At 36.9% G+C, this 21,747-nt stretch overlaps 2 protein-coding genes across 8 annotated transcripts in view; one reads left to right on the top strand and one right to left on the bottom strand.

Moving 5' to 3' along the window:
* Positions 1 to 2,957, bottom strand: part of TLL1 (tolloid like 1) — a 160,973-nt gene extending 158,016 nt beyond the window's left edge. Inside the window, exons 1-2 of one of the 2 annotated variants that reach the window (XM_080591748.1) lie at positions 2,827 to 2,957; positions 1,345 to 1,577 (exon numbers count right to left, since the gene is read on the bottom strand). The gene's annotated coding sequence lies outside the window, so the exon portion shown is untranslated. The remainder of the gene's footprint in view (positions 1 to 1,344; positions 1,578 to 2,826) is intronic. The other variant, XM_080591737.1, reaches the window with a different exon arrangement.
* LOC308195034 (uncharacterized protein) overlaps positions 1 to 21,747 on the top strand; it is a 77,426-nt gene that overhangs the window by 16,172 nt on the left and 39,507 nt on the right. Inside the window, exon 3 of one of the 6 annotated variants that reach the window (XR_013951165.1) lies at positions 18,045 to 20,011. The exons of 4 other annotated variants lie outside the window; for them this stretch is intronic. The gene's annotated coding sequence lies outside the window, so the exon portion shown is untranslated. Of the gene's footprint in view, positions 1 to 13,631; positions 14,113 to 18,044; positions 20,012 to 21,747 lie in introns of those variants that run through there. One more of the 6 variants, XR_013951166.1, reaches the window with a different exon arrangement.

Below are 21,747 nucleotides of genomic sequence, written 5' to 3' on the forward strand. Positions count from 1 at the left end.
TTACAAACAACAAAACCAAAGTCCAAACCCCTCTGAAAATATTTCAACATTCATATCATTAAACTGAACAGCTAAAATACAGAACAAAGATTGTATAAGCTCTCACATACGAAGAAAGAATTTTAGACCACTAATGTATTGCTATTATATTTCAGTGTGTCAGAGATGAAGAGAACATGGAAATATTTACTATACAATCAACCACTTAGAAACTAAGAGTAAAATTTTAGGAATCTCACATTGTTCTCCCTGCTGTAAAACAAAACAGTGATTTTCAGTTCAATTACTTTAAATCTTGAGGACTGAAAATCAGTAATATCTTGAGGAGCTGAGAATTCCCCCAGCTACAGTGTAGAGACCCTGTTTGCATTATTGGTGTTGATAGCATTTTTTCTTATCTCTGACATCTTCAAACTCTTTTTGTTCTTACAATACTATGATTTAGAGAAAAATATTCACATTTTAGCAATATTTCATCTAAGCTGACTTGCAACCCAACTTCTGAGTACAGCTTGGACCTTACTCTATCGATTAGTCTCTTATGAAGTAAAACCTAGTTACACAGGAACAGAGGCCAATTGGATTATTTCTACTTTATTCTAGAATAAGGGAAGATTAATTTTTGCCACATCACTTTAGTATTGGCTAAATTGATGTGTAAAAATAAGTGTCAAAAGAAAAGGACAATCACACTAAGATGCATGGAGAAGAGATTTGCTGCAAGTTGAATATATGAAAGCTGATACAAAGTTTCATTGATGCCCTGAATTAAAAAGAACCTCTTACTACTGAAAATAAACTAGTAGATTTTTAAAAACTGCAAAAAGAAAATAAGTCCTTCACAGACAGTTTGCAACTACTGTAGAAGGATATACAGCTGAGTGTCAAAGATAAATACAGGCTATCATCACAAATTAGGAAACATCTAATTAAAACGTTAAGTAGTTTGTGCTACTATTCAATATCCTTATATACTAAAACTTATTATTCTTGGTCACTTTTTCTAGTTTTCTATTAAACAATTAACTAAATGCTAGCTCTGTATACAGGTAACCTTGTTAACATACTTACATTGAATAGCTATGTTAAGAGTTCAGAATATGAAGTATTGAAAGCACAAGACACTTTTACACAACTCTCATGTAAAGCAATTCTTATGATTGCACACTAAAATTTCACCAAAGTGCAAGAATGAAGAACAGTATTCACTGAACTGAACATTTTTTTTTTTTACGCTGGATCAACAGCATGTGAAGCCACATCCTCAGATTTCTAAGAAAATTACGTGTTTGCTGTTAATGGATACCTGAGAAAAGTTATGTCTTTTCTCCCCCAAAACAGTACCTCACAGAATCTTTTTGGCAAAGGCAGTGACAGAAATCCATTCTCCAGGGAAACATACAGTTGCCTCAGCTACAAGATCATCCTTTCTTTTCTTGACATCCCAACTCATTCAAAACACATATTCCAACTTCCTCAACAACTGAGATGAGTCCTGCAAACAACAGACTCTTTCACTGTGTTGTGCTGATTCATTCCAAGCACTGTTCATCCTGCACTCTGAATGAGGCAGGGTCCTGTGGGAAAACAAAGAATGAGATCATGTAATTAAAGACTATCTCATAATGTACACAGGGATTGAACTATAATGGCCTCAACAATCTTAATGCTGTTTCTTAACTCTTGAGTGATTAAGACTGCAAGTTATTTTGATGTTGTTTTCTCTGTATAACCAACAACATTTCTGAGCAAAGGAATCTAAAAGCAACCAAAACCCCCAAGCCAAAAAACAATCACGTGGAACCATACCAACTACTACTGCATGGTATGCAAGGAGAATTACCAGTAAAGCCAACTGGAGGAGAAAACAACAACACTGCTATTTTTATTGAACATCTTTCTATTCGCAAATTGCCTATCCATTAATGTTTAAATGTTTCCCACAGTTGTTTCAATTTTAATGAAATTCTGTCAGATTAAGCTGTTTCCAAATCCTGCCTCGTGCTTCCCATCAGCTCACATACCTGCTCACTCCAGCAGGGTGCTGAAGAGCCTGACCACACTGCCCAGGCCAACAGCCTACCTGACAAAAAGAAACCCCAGAAACCCTGCTTCCAGCCTTGCAATTTCTTTGCTGTGTACTTTGTCAAGTTGGACACAGAATGGCAATCTCATTCTGAAGGTTTTTTTGTTGTGTTTTTTTGTTTGTTTGTTTATGATAGTTCCAATTTAAATATGCGAAGCTTCTAAATCTCGTATAAAATGGACACCATTCCCCATCCAGAACCCCACCCCAAGTCTCTGGTACACGTACTATTCATTTGCTAGCTCAAAGTATGAATTGTACAAACAGTACTCATTTTTCCTTTGACTTTTCTCAAGATCTGGATCTTCTGCAAGTACTGACAGCCATATCACAGTAAGAACAATTGTTGTTTTCAAAAAACAACCCTCCACCCTGAAATTCTAGATCCTGAAAACACTGTTTCAAACCTCTAGAGAAACAGGTTTGAGGCTATCACACCCCATGCTTTCTTTCTCAGCATGTCAGGTGTGCTATGCTTAGTGCTTCCAGGGAGCACCATAAGCAGGGCTGTTCCACAATAGAGGACAAACTGGGAGCCAAGGGTAACCTCAGCAAAGTCCTTTCCCACACTGACTGGAGCACAGTCCCATAGCATATGAATGCAATAGGCAGAACAGGGTTTTGGAAACAGGGTCCACCCAGACACTTCAGTGGAGAGCAGCTGGAGGCAAGACTGCAAATGAGGCTACAACATGAATCAGAATAGTCCACCCAAGAAAAAAAGCTAGCAAAAGAACTACCTGCAATGCAAGCCTAAGGTCCAGCCAGGAGATGAAGTCAGATGAACAGAAAGACAGAAGGACAAATAGAATGCCAACATAGCACAAAAAAAAAGAGTGATGACCCTCATCTGAGCTTAAATGGCATGTTGGGTCCCCCCATGGGCAGAGGGTGTGTGGGCAGCATCCCAGGTGAGGTTGCTCAGGACCATCAATGTCTATTAGTGCACTTAGAGCATGGCAAGCGTTACAGTTAATGTTAGGGTTATGGTTAAGAAAAACAGAGGCTGTGGAGCCTCAGCATACTCAGTAGTTTGTAATTTCTAGGGGAGGGCGTGAGCTTCTATGAATAATTCCTGGTGTTTTTGGATTTTTTCATGTTCATTCGGGGCTTTGTGGCTAATGTTGCTCATTTAAAGGATTTATTCTTCCTCTCTTTCTTTAGCTGTATTTTGACTTATATTGAATCATTTGTTTGAAGCCATATCCTTCCTTTCTCTGTTCTTTTTGTTTGTCTCCTTTGTTCATATTTTATGTTTGTTGAAATGTAAACTTCTGGGGACTGCAATGTTGAACAAGTTCCTCAACTCTGGTTGAACTTGTTAATGTCGGGAACAAGAGTCAACAGAGCATAAAGGATGTTAAAACGTTTTTCCTAACTACCGAAGGTTTTTCTGTCATAGACACTTGGAGATCTAGTTCCAAGAATTCTTTCTAAGTTACAATGTTCAGTCCTTCAAGAGTCTCTGAACTGGCAGGACCCAGAGAGATTTTAAGACACCACACACACACACAGACTTCTTCTTGGGTGGTGAGCTACATATTGCACTTTACAGATGCATCATGAGGTTTCACCTGTTGTCCTTTAAATGTTTCTGAGGCTTAGACGGAGAATGGGGTGCAGTTCTGGTGTTAATTTAGAAATATTGTCCAGCAGTCCTGACAATAATGCCTTATTTATTTGTCCACATATAAATTCTAAAAATGAGAGTAGCTAATACAACTCAAGGTGCTTGCAACTGAAGGTTTCAGTGAAGAAATGCATGTTACTGTTTTGAATTTCTAATGGAGTTCTTTTTTTTTCTATCCAGAATCACAGAATACACTCTCACATTGATTCACATTGATCACACTCTCATGAAGCAAAGTAGGAAGACTTTTATCAGCTACTTTCATCAGCTATCCTTTATATCCAGGCTGAAACACAGGCGGTGACTAGCACAGCAACAAAGCAATGTGGCACAGATGGTGGGAAAAGGTGCCACAATCAGTTGAATTTTAGGACATAGTAGGGTGCTGTTTCAGGAGTTTTGCCAGGAGTGCTATTCTTAAAGAGAGTGCCATAGAAGCTTTCACATCAAAAAGTGTGACTTCTGATACAAAAGGTAGCAGATCATATTCACAGCTGAGTTTTGGCTCCTTTCTTCTACTTAAGAAGCAGACAGAAAATTATCCGTATAAAAGAAAATCACTGGGTTTATGGTTGCTGTATGGCACTGGAAATGAATACACTCAGCATTCAGAACAATACAGATATGTCATGAGAATAAGATACAGTTACACAAAAAATCTTCTTTGTTCCCCTGTTACAAGAAATTGCATCCAGCATGATAGTTGGTAGACTTTATTTTCGGGTGATGGTAACAGCACTGGGATACTCACTCTGCTGACTGCATCCCCAGTGTTACTTGCCAACTCTCCCAGGTGCACAGAGTCAGATGCGGGCAGTCATGAACCAGTTCCACTCACACTCTGACCTAGCATTGCATAAGATTTTACTGTCCCAAAGCTGTTCAGAGATTCAGAAACTGACCCTCTCAACCTCTATATGAAGCACATCCAAGCAGGATTTACAAGCTGAGAAATGGTCCATTGCTAATGTGGTCTAAATGCTTTTTAGATCACAGAGTGAACAAAGTGGTGTTGTGACTGTTCTTATGTGACTGTGTGGACAGTCTTATGTGACTGTACTTAGATATCCATCCAAGTACTAGAAAACCTGACCTTAATTAAATTGTTTAAACAAAAATTTGCAAATGTAATACAAGATTTGACTACTTACAACAAATCAGTTATGCTCATTGGGTTATGTTCATACACATCTCTTCCTTAGTCCAGAGGAGTCTTTCCAAGATAGTAATATATGTATATGTATACAAATACATATATATATATATATGTATATAAAATGAAAAGATACATAGTGAAGTACTCTGGGCTTTGTAAATGAGAAGACCAAAATTCATAAACATGCATTTGGTAATTCATTCAGCCAGTGCTGAATATAGAACCCTTCGCATGGAGTTTTCAAAACATGCAGAGTGTGAGGTGAGTTCATTAATGAGGTATACAAGAATGGGAGCAATAGATCTTTTGGGCCCCTCGCTACAAGAAGGACATGGAGGTGCTCGAGAGAATCCAGAGAAGGGCAGCGAAGCTGGTGAGGGGTCTGGAGAACAAGTCTTACGAGGAGCGGCTGAGGGAGCTGGGGTTGTTTAGCCTGGAGAAGAGGAGGCTCAGGGGAGACCTCATCACTCTCTATAGGTACCTTAAAGGAGGCTGTAGAGAGGTGGGGATTGGTCTATTCTCCCACATGCCTGGTGACAGGACGAGGGGGAATGGGCTAAAGTTGCGCCAGGGGAGGTTTAGGTTGGATGTTAGGAAGAACTTCTTTACCAAAAGGGTTGTTAGACATTGGAATAGGCTGCCCAGGGAGGTGGTTGAGTCGCCATCCCTGGAGGTCTTTAAAAGACGTTTAGATGTAGCCCTTAGTGATATGGTTTAGTGGAGGACTTGTTAGTGTTAGGGAAGAGGTTGGACTAGATGATCTTGGAGGTCTCTTCCAACCTAGACGATTCTGTGATTCTGTGTGATTCTGTGATTCATGCAAAGAAGATTTGGCCTAGAGCAAGAAGAATCATCAGCTTCAGCAAGTCTGGTTTTGCTAAAAGATTTTTTCTGATACTCAGAACAATACCAAAATCTCTAAAGAACAGGTGTTTCCCAGTCCTCTTTCTGGTGCAGAGGCTGCTTTGGAGAAAATTTTCAAGTAATTGAAGTGTAATTCTAATTAGAAAGCACTTACAGGAACTCAAATGAAATAAAATACTGAAGCTCAAACAGTTCAAAAATTTAGTCATGCATGCATAAAGCACAGAAGAAATTTTAATGATGGATGGCTCAGAATAGAATGTAGGCTGTTTAGGGTTTTTTGTTGATTTTTTTTTTTTTTGGTGGTGGTGGTGATGGTTTTTCCATAAGAATGTAAAGTTTATTTCCTTATTAGTTGAACTACCCTGAAACATAACAGAATTTATATATGGACATGCTTATTTACATAACTTTTGACAATTATACAAAATATTGAATTCATCATTTCAACTCAAGCATTTAAATTAAACAGAATTTTCTTTAAAAAAATTATTATTGTAATATTATACATATCTACTATATGTGCACAAATCATAATGTTATTCTATCCCCATAAAGTCATTTGATATTTAGAAAATTATTGTATGAAGTATTGAAACCCACAGCTTGGATTTACACCATACACGTTTGAATTAATGAAAGTCCTAGAAGGTACAAACAGAACAGATGAAATTATTTTTTGTGTGTCAAGATGTAGTCTGCCAAATTTAAATTGCAACAACAATATACTTTTGGCTAAAACATAGCCATTGTTTTAGGTTCAGGTATTGAGTTTGAACTGCTCAGAGAGCTTCAGCCAGTCAATAAAACAGTAGGAATTAAAGAAATGTCCACCAGTTTTCATGACTGTATTTTGACAAAACCCATCATAAAATCAAAAAAAAAAAACAGTGTTATTGTCCATTTGCCTTGATAAAAGACTTCAAAAACATACATGATATCCTAGCAACTAGACATCAGAAGTTTTCAATGCACACACCTCACCCTTTTCACTGTCTTATGTAATAAAAAGAGAATAATAAAATTCCAAACATGCAATTAAATCCTGACATAAAGCCTGAAAATACAACAGCTCAACAATACATAGTAGATTTGAGCTCTTTTTTTTTTTTTTCCTGTCAGAAATATAAGCTCAGACAACTTCCAGAATACAGCTTTGTGACTGAAAGGGCAAGATAGTGTGTTTTGTGCTCTTGTCCAGATAGGTCTCTAGCTGTGAAAATGTAAAACCTTACTACATCAGGTTTCTTCTGATGGCTTTTATTTCACGTCCAAATATTTTTTTCTGAACTCTTTCCTTCTATAACCCATGCTGTCAAGAGCCCTCTTTGTGGTCCCCTCCTCGATCTGCTTCCCCTAAAACAATACAAATTTTCATTAATACGTGAGGATACTTGAGAACACAGCTCCCTGGAGCATCTAAAGAAAGTGCCAGAAATGGGCCACATGGCACAACCCAATAAACTACAAAGCCATTTTATAAAGCCAGTTGTACAATAAAAACACATGCATTTAATGTCTCTTCTCTTCCATGCTAAATATTTTCATTTTCAAAGCACTTCCTTATCCCAACAAATGAAACACTGTCTCTAGCTTTATCATTTGCTGTCAATGTCTTTTTCTAGAAAATCATCAAAATCACTGTTGGTTCTGCATGTGCAATAGAGACTTCTTTTGTCTGGTATGATATGCACTCAGTGCATATTGGTATTTTGGGTACTTCCTGACTTGTTCTTATTTTGTTGCCATAAACCAGAGGACAATAAAGCGATTTGGATTCAGAGGCTGACACCAGGATGTATTTCATCCGCACGGTAATCAATAGTAGCCAGAGTTCACAAGGAAAGTGTGGATCACAAATCATTTCCTTTCCTTGGTTTGAGTATGAGTATAGGCCATAATGTGCTGAGTGTCCTTTCCTGCAAATGGCATGCTGAAATGTGTGCACTGATTCCAGTAAATTGAAAACTCCTAATTGACCCATCACACAAAATAGAACGACACAAAGGAAGTTAACTATAAATACATTGGAAGTGAAGGAGCATGAGGGTTGAGATGGCAGATTGAGAGAGAGAATCAAGAAAGGCAAAGGCCCAAATCTACAAAAAGAGAGAGGCAAGTATTGGTGTCAGGCAGCACTTGGCAGATCACAGTCAGCAGGAAGGACTGCTTCAGCTTCTCAGCCGGTTTCCAGGGTTAACATAAAATACTGTTAAATACTTTTCAACCCTGTGTACTGTCTGGTGTCAGGCTGGTGCACAGCATAGCCCTCTCCTACATTAGTCACTTGGTGAACATGTGGGTTATGCCTTTGTGTTTCCATTCTCTGTGAATAACTCCAAGCAGAGGAGAGCCTAGGCAGTAGAATCTGATCCACAGAGACAGGCACACCAGATACAACACAGCTGAAAAATGCTGACAACCCCTACAGCCCAACTCTCCAGCCACCCACATTCTTGTGACTTTATTTTAAAAGACACCTGATTTCAGCAAGTTTCTCAACACCACAATTTGTGGTCCAGCCTGATTGAGTGGTTTGCAGGCCAGAGCCCTCCTTTTTGGCCTTCTGTACGTGATAGGCCTTGCATTGAGGTCAGATGGGGAGGGTGGCTAACCAATGTGTCCAGACACTGCTATGGCTACATCTGATAGCTGACAGTTACTTGCAGCTCACATGCACAGTCAGTCTGATCTGGGAAAGGGCCCCACTCTCCTAGGAGGACAATGCAACCGTTAGGTTATCAAGTACTTCCAGTACCTCTGGGCAAAGCTGCCCCACCGCGTCTCACATTTACAAAAGAAGAAACTGAAACAAGCAGAAGATCTGTAGAAATTAAAATTAATAACCTATGCAAAGTTGATAAAGAAAACTAAGATCAAGAAAGCGTGTATATGTGGCAGTGGCCAAAGTAAAAGGGAAAATGCTTAATAGTACAGGAAGATGAAAAGGCTGGTTCAGTGCATTGCTGTTTTATATCTGGAAAGATGGATGAGATACGCTGTCTTATACGGAAAATGAACTTCTTTAGCGTGGACCAGTAATTACATACGTCAAAAAAGTGTGTGCTGAATAGAGCTAAATATTTTCAAATTCCACACAGGAGTCCCAGAAGAGTTTCTGAGAGGATTTCTAATCGTTTTTATTTTCTGACCGAGACTTTTTAATAACTTGAATCAACATCAGAAAACTGGAGCCATACCAATATTCTTTTGCCATTATTCAAAAGGTCATGCAAGATGAGTTGGGGAACAGGACAAATGGTCTGACGTCAGTCCACAGTCACAGAACTCAGATAAGATGTTTCATTTTTATAAGGTATTATTCATACCATAATACAACTATAGAATCATTCCTTCCCTTGGTCTGATGAACATCTTCCCAGGAGAGCTCCATTATAAAACGACTGATAGCCACAGTCTTAAGACACTTGCCAGGAAGACAGAATACCCTTCTTCTTACCAGCTAGAGGGGATAATATGGACCCTCTTCACACACCCCAGGGCGGTGTGCTAGCAGATTCCTGCAGTCGCTTCTTGCTCTCTTCTATAAGAAAATTTCAATAAGAAAAATTTCAAGTCCTTCCACATCTGAACAGTGCACACAGTTTGCCCATCTCATCTTCAGGCAGCTGCAGTATTTAGTAACAGCTCACCTGCTTCAACGCATGGGCAATGAAGGAAAGTATATACAAATCCACCTGTAAGGGTGTAACTGCAAATGTGCACACACAGGTACACTACCCACACCACCACAGTGTCTCTCTGCTACCTTAATCCTTTGCTTTCCTTAACTATACAAATCAAAGCAATATAAGTAGAGGTGTTTTACATTTTAATTTAAGTCACAGGGATTTCTTCTTGTTATACATTTAAATTCCTCATGTTATACTGAAATACATTGCAAATTGAATTATTATTTCTTTAATTTATAAAGTTCTCTATTGGCAGAGCACATAAGAGAAATAATACAGGCTGAAAACCTGATTATCAAAAATGAACATTCGAGTCCATCAAATAATTTATCCTGCTAACTTAAAGGCACTAATTTATTTTCCCAAAATAAAGTAGAAGTCATGTTTTTAGAAGACGATAAAAAGCCTTCCTGGTAGCACCAATATCTGTGTCATCTCAAAAGAAACTGCATTCAGCACTGACGTATACATAATGTTATAGATGTGAAACTATCCAAAGGTCAGTGCCCATAACGTTTGTATTAATTCTTTATACACAACTCTGTCAAAAGTTTCAGAGCTGCACAAGGTGTTTAAATGAATTTTCAAAAACCTCTAGGCCCTCAATTTGCATTGGAATCAAAACCTCAGGGACTTATCTAAACTTTGGGAGTATTTGGCCCTTGATCACATTTTTGAACACACACGGACAAAATTTTTATAAGCACTTAAATAAGTTAAAATCATAAATCCCAGGACTTTAAGCCCAGGTGGGAACCCAAACATTTAAGTTTTCTTGGCTTCTGGAAGTACTTTCTATCCAAAGTCATTCCTGATTACAAGAACAGATCTTAGTATTGGACTACAAGCTCATTGTTCCTTTATTTCAATTTATGTTTTTAAACATTATAGATCTGGGCCTTTCTTTTTTATGTAAACAAAACCTTTGCCTAAATTTGTAAACCTGAATCCTATTATAATTACCAAACTATTATTCTTTATATAAGATCAAAATCAACAGAAATATTTTAAATGGACTTAATTGAAAATACAGCTTAAAAAGTCATTCCAACAGCTTTTTCATATCTCATTAAAGTAATGACTTTTCAGCCACTTTGAACCCATGAACACAAGAAAACAGGTTTTCTGAATTAAAAAAAAAATGTAGTATAGGGAAAATAGAATAATAGCTATATACATATGTAAAACCTGAGATTTTATACCTCTCATTTTAGGTCTCTCTTCTGGGATGTTTTCTCACTGTTTCCTGAAAGAAAAAATTTATAATGCCACATAGAAACAAAGCTAAATAACTTCACTTTCCCAACAACCTACCTCATAACCCGAGCTGTAACTTCTCTTGGAGTGCAATTGCTCAGCCATCCCACCTGAAAGCAAAGCTATACCTGCAAACTGCAGGTACCAGAGACAGTGGCTTAAGGTTTGTACCTGGTCCCTGTAGGAGCTATGCCACTGGCACCTAGCAGCCTCTGTGGACCGAAGCATTACCCATTCAGAAGCAGAAAACAAGAGACAGAACTTTAAAACAGTACACAACCCTTCACAGTCTATGATTTCCTGTGGTTCACATTTCCCCAGAAGCTGGAGAAAAACTCCAATTGCTTTCACATTGCAATCCCTGGGATTTCTGTCCACGTCTCACATCTGTCCCTGTCAGCAAGAGCAACAGACTCATAATTCCTACTTGCATCCCTCTATCCTAACTGTCTTCTTCCCTCTCTCCAGAGAGCCCATTTAGCGGTGCAGAGCTCCTTTGATCTCCTTATTCCCAGCTCGAATGAAACAGCTGTGTAACTCTGGACTCTGTGGGCTTTGCCACTGCATCTCCCACTCCTCCAAGGGCCCATCCATGTTGCTTTCCTGCCTCTCTTCCAAGGACATCCTATTAGACAAGATCAATACAAAAGATATAATCACTTACTAGCTCATATACTATTAACACATCCCCATTTAATCAGTCCCCTAGGCAAAAGTCAGGAAACTGAAACTAGAGAGTAGGGGGAAGCAGTTGCTACAAATTCAGCTCATTAATGAGGTTCCATGTTAACTTTGTCTGAAAAAGAAGAATATTGTGATTAAAAAAAAAAAAAAAACTCTAAGACATCCAGACAGTGCCAAGCCCTTGCACCCATGTGCAAAACTTTTAACACACACATGTATTTCATAAAGATATATCCATGTATCCAATGATAGAAGTAGAAATATAATAAGAAAACAGGGTCTTTGGCTTGGCTTTAGCTGAATCCTCACATGACCCACTTGAAAAACTCAGCAGGTGGTAGCCCTAAATGACTGACATCTATGATCATCTGTTTAAAATATCTTTAGTATGAAAACATAAGAAAGAAAATACTTGAAAGGTATATTATCCTACATCTGTTTGTTATTTGGAAGAAAAGTAACAGGAGTAAAGAGTTCTTTACCAAAAGCTCTTTACTAAAACAAACAAATAAAAAATAAAAATTAAAAAAGAGAGATTTTAAAGAATATGCCACTTGCTGTATATCATCTTCTTACTCCTTCCCTTTCAGACATCAGAATATTATTATTTTTGTCTGACTGAAACTTAATCCTCACGACATCATTAAGTTCTAGAAAGTAGTACAGATTTAAAATTTGTGAACATGAACATAATACGTACAGGATATTTATGCCTTGCTTTTCAGCTCAAAGAATAATATAAAAGTGCACCTTCGAGAAATATCACTGTCCACTACAATCTTCTTTTTTTTCACCAGAATCATTAGTTTACAATTTAGTGGGAAGCCTCAGGAAAGTTTAGAACTGGGCTGAAATCTCTTCTGATTACAATAATATTATATAAAAGTTGTTTTTTCTCCAAACAAAAGATAAACAGTTTCCCAAATGAATTCCTCCCCTCCTACCAGCACCATGTACTAACTCCCATGGAGAATTAAACTCAGGACCTTCAGAACAGATGGCAAAGACCTCATCTGCTTTCCAATCACAGCATGGGGCAATATAGGTTTGTCTGATAATGTACTCAAATTGAGGAAAAGGTTTCTTGACCCCTCTCAATATATCTAAATCCATCAAACAAATGCTTTTTAAATTTAATCTACAAGTTTAACTTTGACTTTTAAAAAGTAATTTACAGAATAACCTATGGCAAAGGTTATTCTGTAAACCACAGACGCTAAAGAAATTGTTTTCATTATAGGGCTCTTCCAGCTATACGTTTTGTCAAACCTCAGGCACAATTTTTTCTCTCTGTCTTTAATTAAAAGACACTTATTTTTCAGCATTTACTTTATATTGTTTCATAGCTCATTTTGTATCTCTTTCATATCCTCTTTCTACATTTGTGCTTAAATTATGCCACATCTTTGGTACTGCATTGGTCTGTGTTATAAAATGATCTCATTGTGAATTAGCAGATGAATGCAGCTCAATTCTGACACTACACCAATCCAACAGCTCCGTTTGCTCTATTAAATTGTCATCTGCCCACCTACAAAATTCTTACAGGAAAAAGTGATAAAATCTTTCACCCAAACTATGAAAAATATGTAGACTTCAGAGCAAAAGCAGCTGTTACCCTGAAGTACAGTCCTTTGCCTTTTCATCTGTGATCTTAGACAGTTAACACTTCAGTTTCTGAATGTTTCAGCTTTCATTTTAGTGCAACAGTCTTAAATTTGACGCTGGTTATGATATTATTGTGTGTTTCAAGTTTCTATTAAAATTGCTCTTTGATTTTTAGAGGTTTTTAATGGTAATAAAATTAGTTTTAGGGCAATTTTATAATATTAAATATACAAGGAAAAAAAAAACAAAAAAACAGATGAAAAAGTTTTGAAGTGTGAGGGAGTGAGAATCACTAGCTGGTGGTAGTAGTGATCTGATGGTTCTTGGGGTGCTGGGTGATATGTATTGCTGGGCTCCCTGTAGTCTCTACTAGAAGGATATTTGTTCAACATAATCTTGTGGGCTTTTTTTCTAGAATTCTTCTTAAAACTCTCAGGGAACCACATATGCTTCCTACAGGGGAAAACAAAAGATAAAGAGAAAGAAAAAGTATATTAAAGAAGAAGAGAAAAGAGGGTCTCATTAAAGTCACTTAAAATATTTACTCACTAATACTTCTAGCAACCATATTTTTGCTGTTTGGATCACAGCAACAACAGCAGTGGAGGCTTAGAAAGCTTGTTCTAATTAACTCACACATGTTCTTTCCCATAGAGGCAACTACAATGGGACCATTCAGATGTTTACAAAGGAACTAACAAAACTTGTAGGGACGTACACGGGTAGGTAAGAAGGATTGCAATGTATAATTTCCCCATATAAACATTGTCTGTGCATCAAAGTAACTGTCATTAGCTGGGAAGAGATTAAGGTCCTGTTTACCTACAGCAAAATCCTTTTTCTTCTCATGACCTAAATATCTTAGAGTCCCCTGAAGCCTCTCTGACTCCATACCAAATCACATCTGCGTCTTCCTCCTATATTGCTGTTGTGCTGATTTATTCTTGCAGCCAGGAGCCCTGTCTTTATTACATATGATGGATTCCTCATGACTTTCTTATACAATCAGCAAGATTTTACACTTCATTAGAGGCTAACATACAGACTTACGTAAGGAAAAAAAGTCTGAGCAAACCATGTTAGTACCAAAATCCAAAGCTTGTCATAGAAGAGGTTTGTGGTAGACCCCACTAACAAAGTGTTCAATGCTCATGCGTGCCCTACACTCAGCAAAATAATTCTAGCCTTGATTGATATTGGCTTGTCCCTGGTGTTCTCTGCAGTGCAGCACAGAGATGCCCCAAATAATTCTGCATTAAATAGGTTGAAAAAAAGAACTAGTTTAGCAAAATGCCTTAGCTACATATAGTAGTCGTGTACATCTAGACAACTGTAGAATTTCAGCATAATCTGAACACCTCAATCTGACTGAGCAAAGGCATTTTTGATATGGTTAACAAAACTGCTCAGAAAATGAAGCTTTCAGCCCACATCTTCCATTGCTGCTTCTGGACAAATGTTTTCCACTGTGTGGTGTCCAGGCACAGTTTGGGATTAGGGTAAGAAATAATAAAAAGTAAGAAAGGTAGAAGATAAGATGGGATCATGAAGAACAGTCTGCCAAATAGTTATTTTTTTAAATATCTGCGATAATTTGTAATGAATAATGTAACTTGGGAAAAAGGATTAGCAAAGACTATTGCTACATGGTACATCTAGGGCAAACAAAGATATTTTTAGTTAAGAACATAACTTTAATATCTTGCTTTTTGTATGAATGTCCTCTTTGGTCTTGAATTAGTATTTGGCCCACCCTAAATACTACAAGCACTTTCCTCTTTGTGAAGCTTCTATTGTGTTCTTCCACAATAGAAAGGAAATGGGGGAAGAAAGAGAAAGAAGGCTAGCCACAAGGCTGACCACAATGAGACCGGCCATTCTTCTGTTAGGGCACTAATGCTAATGGACTGAAAACATATTGGCAAGGTTATTTCCCCTTCTGAAATTTCAAAACAGCAACTTACAGAGGTATATTTTGTAGACCTATTAATGTGTGAGATTAAGCTAAAACCAGAAAGTATTTCACGAATAGTAAGTCCCTACTATCAAGGCATATCTACACATGTTCAGTCTGAGAAAAGTCAGGCAGCTCTTTAAAATCCCAAACTGATATTTTACTATATTTCTTTTTAGCCCTGTATGCGTGCCCAGATTTTGTCTGACGTTTACAAATTCTGATTCTGTCTTTTCCAATTTCCAGCAGAATAGAGCTTAAAGACACAATTGCTTCTTCCTCTAAATATTATTTTCCCATTTCTCTTAAACATAAAGAAATTGTCTCTAATTATAAAGATTCTGTAGGAATCTTTAGAGAAAAAGTTCGCTTTAGAAAGTGGTACAGAACTGAAGGCAAGAATGAATCCTCAGCTCTCACAATTCTAGTATTGATCTTTATTGGCTTTTTCCTTATGACCCTTAACATAACCATCAAAAGAAATCACCCACAGTTAAATGTGCTTACTGTAGATAAATGAAACTTGCTCACTCTTGCCTTCCTTTTTAAATGTAGCAAAGATTTTACCAGAAAACCTTTTCAGTAAATAAAACTATAAACATTCTTATAGGTCTATAACAAAGATTTGCAGTGCATTGTCTAGCAAGGGGGTGCACTAGGGCCTGCCTTAGTACAGCCTAGTATGAGAGATCAGAGTCAGACAGTCCGTGGCATGAAGGACAGGAAATTTGCTTTTTACAACCCATTGTTATCCCAAACGGTTTCTTAAAGACAGAATAAGCAAATGAACTACTTCAGGATTAGACCTGGTGGTATGATATAAAGAAATTATATATATACATATGTATATAAATATATTTTAAAAACAAATAGTGTTAAATTGCTATACAAGTTGTGATCCTATCTTAATGACTGTATAAGTGAAAGGCTAACAGTCATTTCAAAAGGAATTCTGTATCAGAAATATTTCACTTTTTTTTTTTCATCCACAGATATTAGTTATATCACCACTTTCATATTCAGTTTGAGAATTTGAAAATAAGAAAAAAAATGCATTAAATCAGTAACATACAAAGCATCCCCACATCATTTTGACTATGTTAACTTCAATAAGTACAATATTTCCAGACTCTAGACTCCAGTGTTCATTAGAAGTACTTTTGCTTTAGGCTGCATTCCCATCCTTCTCTTCATCATCAGAACTGGTTATTGCAATCAGTTATCCGTGCAAGACTTTACTAAAATGGGAAGGATTTTAAAATATTTAGGTTGAATTAATGATATTTTGGGTTGCAGTTGGTTTACCTATCTTTCTTATCCATAACATCTTATAACAGAAAAGGAAAGAAAGAGGAAGATCTGACATTCTCAAATCCTGTTTTGAGGTTTTTCTACTTGCACTCCTAGTCACCAAGAAGTACAAGTAACGTTAAGGAGGAAATTAGAGGGACACAATAAATGCAGAATTCCATATTCCTAATCATTTCAGGTAGCTGGCTTACAACTTAAAGGAAGGAATTTCCTTCCTTTTCAAAGTTTTTAATCTTTGTCATTAATTTTCTAAATGCTATCTTCAATCTATAAGTGATGATTAACTGTCTCAGGAGAGATTCTGATATCTGAAGCCTAATTTAAACAACTGAAGTGTCGTGGATTTAATACAATCAGACTTTATTAGATACTTCTTAAGAATCAAAAATCCTCAGTCTTCTCATCTGTGGGTGTGGGTTTTGGGTTGTTTTGTTGTTGTTGGTTTTGTTTTGAAATTAGAAGCTTCATCAGAACCTCAGAAAACTGAGGAAGTTACTACTTTTTTTTATCTCTGGTTTAGTGCCATTCATTTCATAGGGAATAAATAAAATGTACTAAGCTAGCAGTGGCTAAATGGAACAAATGAAACAGTCTCCCTTTGTGATAAAATCATATTTTTAGAAATTGTGTCTTCAGCATTGTTTTCTGTAACCATAACAGACTTGGCTTAAAACTGAAAAACAATACAAGCTGATCACCTGTAGGCACCATCAGTAGATAGCCTAGCCAACAAACACACATAGAGCACACATAGCCATAGAGACCTGGCTTTCTTTTTTAATGTGGAAAGGCATTAGTAACCATGTGACGCGGTCTTTCTTTCCTCTTCCTCCTCCTTCTTCTCTTCTAAAAATGGCAGTGAGGAAGCTTATTTTAAAGATTCAATTCCATAACAATCAAAACCAAACCAAATATTTTATTTCCTTTGTCTTCCTTGTTTTGTTTTCATGTCTAACATTGATTATTCTCTGAGTATCTGAGAATCCCTGGGGTTTTTAAAGCATTGGGGTTTTTTGTTGTTGGTGGTGGTTTTATTTTCTTTTCCCTCATCCTAGTATCCTTTCCTGTCCAGTGAAATCTCAGTTCCATTCAAGTTAATGGAAACTTAGAACAGGACAGTTTTTGTTATTGTATGCTCAGAACAGAAATCATATTTTGTAAAGTTCTGTTCATGAATAGATCCAGCTCTAAGTACTAGAGAATTCCTCCTACACCAACACCCACACCTCCCCAACCAACTGTATGTCCCTGTCTATTTTTCTCACTATCTACATTTCTTCCCAGAACTAAGATTTTATTCTTTATATTTCTGCAAAAGAGTATCAGTCTTCTACAGATGCTGCCACTTCAAAACACATGCAGCTTATGGGTTGCATTATCACTTTGGAAAACATGTTGAGACTAGAGTAGCTGACACCTCTCTGCACATTATCCATAATCAACAACAACATAAAATTCTCAGATCTTACGCCAGCTCTAAGGGTTTATTGAGAATGTAAGAGAAATTTATTCATGTTTTTGTAATTATTTATCATGTAAACCTTAGCTTTGACTAGCCAAGTGCAATTCAGTGAAAAATTTTCCCCCATATATGAACTACTCTATATTTCTCTTTATAAAGAATCCAAAATGACTTTAAATTACTTTAATTGGGTTGGTCTAGGAAGCAACTGTTGGCCGTTTTATGCCAGGGACTTCATTCTGCAGTACAGGCAACAGATTCACTTTTTGGCTTACTAGCAAAATTGCCAAACAGAGCATGTAACTAAAATAATGTATTCTTTTCTTTTGTTCTTGTCCAGCTGAAAGGTATATGTGACTATGGTGCCACAGCTGGTCACTCAGCAAAACTTTACCTCTCCTGCTGAAGAAAGGTAGATGAACAGCCTTAAAGCAACTGCTGCATTTCCAAGAATAGTTTAAAAAGCAGTGGCCTGGAAGCAGAGGAAAAGCAGAGGAAGTGTTCCTATTCCTATTACCAGTCTGTAAACCTGTGGATGTTGTACACACGTGTGAATATGCTTCTCTGTACTCTGCAATAACTCTATAGAAGTTAAAAAATAAATTGAAATGGAGAAGTATATTATGTGAACAGCCTTTGGTTTGGTAGGCTTCTTCCACAGAGGATAGAATGAATAGGCAGAGTCCCTTCAAAGTATATTATTTGCTTAAATTGCTGTTTTCTGTGTGTGCAGCGTGCTGTAATCAAATCAAGTCACTTCAGTGTTTATTGGATTAGTTATAATGATATGACTAGAAAAACACAAGTCATCATTATACATTAGCAGTTCACACCCAGTATTAGTTATCTCAAAAAGAGAAAGATGTGTCTGGAAAGTCTGCATGAAAGAAAACAAACATCTCTAATACAAGTTTTGGCAACAAATTTAATATGAAAATGCATTTTAAATTGCTTTTAAAATGATGGAAATTCCTGCTGACAAAGACACATATTGTGCAGAGAAGCACATATTCCATCTGCCTGGGCAACATGGGGACCCTTTATGCTGAGTAAAGTGGAACGTCTGGTTCCAACTCCTTTCTGTGGTCAGGCTGTGCACCAACTTTGATGAAAAAAAAGAACAGAGAAAATTTTTTTGTTTGTTTCATTTAAGAAAAATAAATGAGAAGTTAGTCTGTGTGGCTCCAATCGTGCATTAATTTCCTGTGTAAAAGAAAATTTTCTCTCTATTGTGAGAGGGAGCTGCTGAGCAGTGAGTTCGAGACTGGTTCTGGCATTTACTGCTGGGACAGGGCTTTTTACAACTGCACATAAGCAGGTAGACCAAGGTGGCTAAGCATGGACTGGGTTCCAGGTGACTCAATAATTAGGTACTATGCTGACAGAAAACTAAGGTGGAAAACCAAGCTATTGTACAAGATTTTGGAAGGAGGTCCATGTTCCCCAGGAGAGTAAGTCAAGGGCACAATCCAAAGGCAGGCAAGTGATAAAATCAGCAAATCAGCATAGCAGCAGGAATTGCATATGTGGGTATGCTTGAAGGAAAGTTGGCCTTGGTGTTCCACAGCAGGAGCTGGGTAGAAATAAAGTTCTCCAAATGTAGGGCTACAGATAAAGTATCAGGAGCTAGAACAAGGGGCTGAACCCGAAGTATTTTCACAAGAACCACTGAGTCTGCCTGTTGGTACTACGGCTTGAAGAAGGAGCTTTCATTAAGTGGTTTGTTGGCAAACTCATTAACTATTAGCTTTTGCCTTTTATTTCGTTCCTCACCTGCATATGGACTTGTCACAAAGTGACGTTGTTAGAAGAGTGTTGCAGAAAACATTCCCAGGTAGAAGCTTGTTCACTGATTGAAGCACAGAAATTGTATATGCCATAATATATAATGCTTGTACACATGATCACCAAGCCTCATACTTAGGGGCTGATAATATCTGCTGAAAATGTCATTATAAACAAAGAAAGAGTCTCCTAGAAGCAAAAAATTGCAAAAGAGAAAGTAATAACATTGCCTTCTAAATTACATAGACTTATGACATAGTTTCAGCTAGTATAGATATATTTTCCCATACTTATCTATCTCATCTCTTTGTATGATATTTCTATGATTAAAATATCTGTTATTGCGCTATTGTTTCCAGGTATCTTGCTATCTACTAAAACAAAATAACTGCTATTTTAAGCTAATTTTCAGTAAACTATAATATTTCCAAAGGCCAGAACTTGAATATTTTATAACCATTACATGATACTGTCATACACAGTTCACTGCAGAGATCTCAGACGTCACACCTATAAAATTCATACCCCTCACTTATTAGAAGGTCAACATGTTTTTTGACACCCTGCTGAGTTTGTTAGGCTACATGTTTATTTATAGGTCTTCCTTATGTATACAACTTATTCGCCAGTATAATTGCACAGCATAGAGAAAAAGCTAGTATATGATGCAGATTACCAATGAAAATAGCATGAAATAGAAATACTTTTCTGTGTTCATACAGGAAAGCTCAAATTAAAATATTCCATTTTTAGTAATTCAGTTGGATTCCCACACAATCTATGCAGCTGCATGAAATCCGTGTGAATTGCCTAAAGCAGAAAAAGCCATTCAACCTCCATTTCCAATTTTAGTTCTTCTAATCCTTAATTTCTTAGGCATAGTGCTATCTCCATTTCAACTAGTCACATATCTTACCACTATACAACCCAAGCTGTATGACCTATAACAACACAGTTCCATTTCCAGATTAATTTAAAAATAAAAAAATAAAAAATACTAGATTATAATAGAATTTATGGAAGAGGTTTGCAAACTTTCATCACAGCCAGGTTCCATAAACTAAGCTCTTCCCTAAAATCCCTTGCTGTCTGTGCAATTGCACCAGCAGAACAAATGAATCAACCGAAAAGCCACATCCTGTTCAGAATTCATGATGCCCTCAGGACCAAACAGAATATTTAGACATATTTATAAGGGTGAAATACAGTATCATCAATGAAGGGACAGAACTTTACTGTGCTTGTCATTATCTCAGGAAATGTAATCATTAACCATGCAAACATTGTTGTCTTAATGTTTAGAGACAAACACATGTATAGCAACTGCAGGCTTTCACCCAGTAAAGAGCAGTCTTGTCTTCCAAAAAATTCTGAGAAGAACTTTTCTATGCACATATTTTTCTCTGGTCATCTTAGTGATGTAATATTTCAAAAGTATTTTTGTTCCATAAAAACGTTAAGAAACAAAGTAATGTTAATATCAGAATTTGAAACTCTTACAGTTTTCAGGAGCTATCTTTCAGCCACTTAAATGTGCTGCAAACTGAAAAGCTTAATTTTCTTAAGCTTGTGGTCTGAATTATATAATACAGGAAGACCCATTTGCCTGATTTTTATCTTTGAAATAGATTTGTACTTGCTGTTGAAGTGTTCAATATATAATTGCTGATTTTATAGAGCAACACTATGAGGGCAACTGTAGATACACACAGGCTTTTTCTGTGAAGATGGGAAGGGGAATACAAAATACAAAGGAGAAAAGACTTAGGAAAATAGTCTGACTCTGAAGAAGAAAAACTGTTTTTCAAAGGATATCCCTTATGCTGACAGTCTGCTATAGCTTGATCTTGCTAGTGTCAAGTCAAGAGAACCAAGCTGGCCAAAGAAAACTCAGTTGATACCGTATTTTAGCAGGTCATTGAGCTTTTGGGGGTGAAAAGGAGAGAGGCTGTGAAGCTAATCCAGATGAGATACCTAATCTCTTGTTTATGTTCCACTGTGATAAAGTCATTTCAGAACAACAGTAATAATGAAAAGCAAGGAAGTTTAAAAAAGTGGAAGGACAGAAAAAAAAAGGGGGGAGCAGTATTTGATTGTCATTTTGTTTTGGCAGATAACAATACAAAGTTCGAAGGCCATGAATATTAATAAAATGCTTCTAAAACAATGAACTTTTGATATCACTAGTGCATACGTTGAAGGACATACTAGGCAGTGTTAAAAGGGTGTTAAAATAAGAATGTCCCAGACGACAACTA

This window comes from Anser brachyrhynchus, assembly GCF_964034855.1.
Source record: "Anser brachyrhynchus genome assembly, chromosome: 4".
Classification (NCBI taxonomy): Eukaryota; Metazoa; Chordata; class Aves; order Anseriformes; family Anatidae; genus Anser; species Anser brachyrhynchus.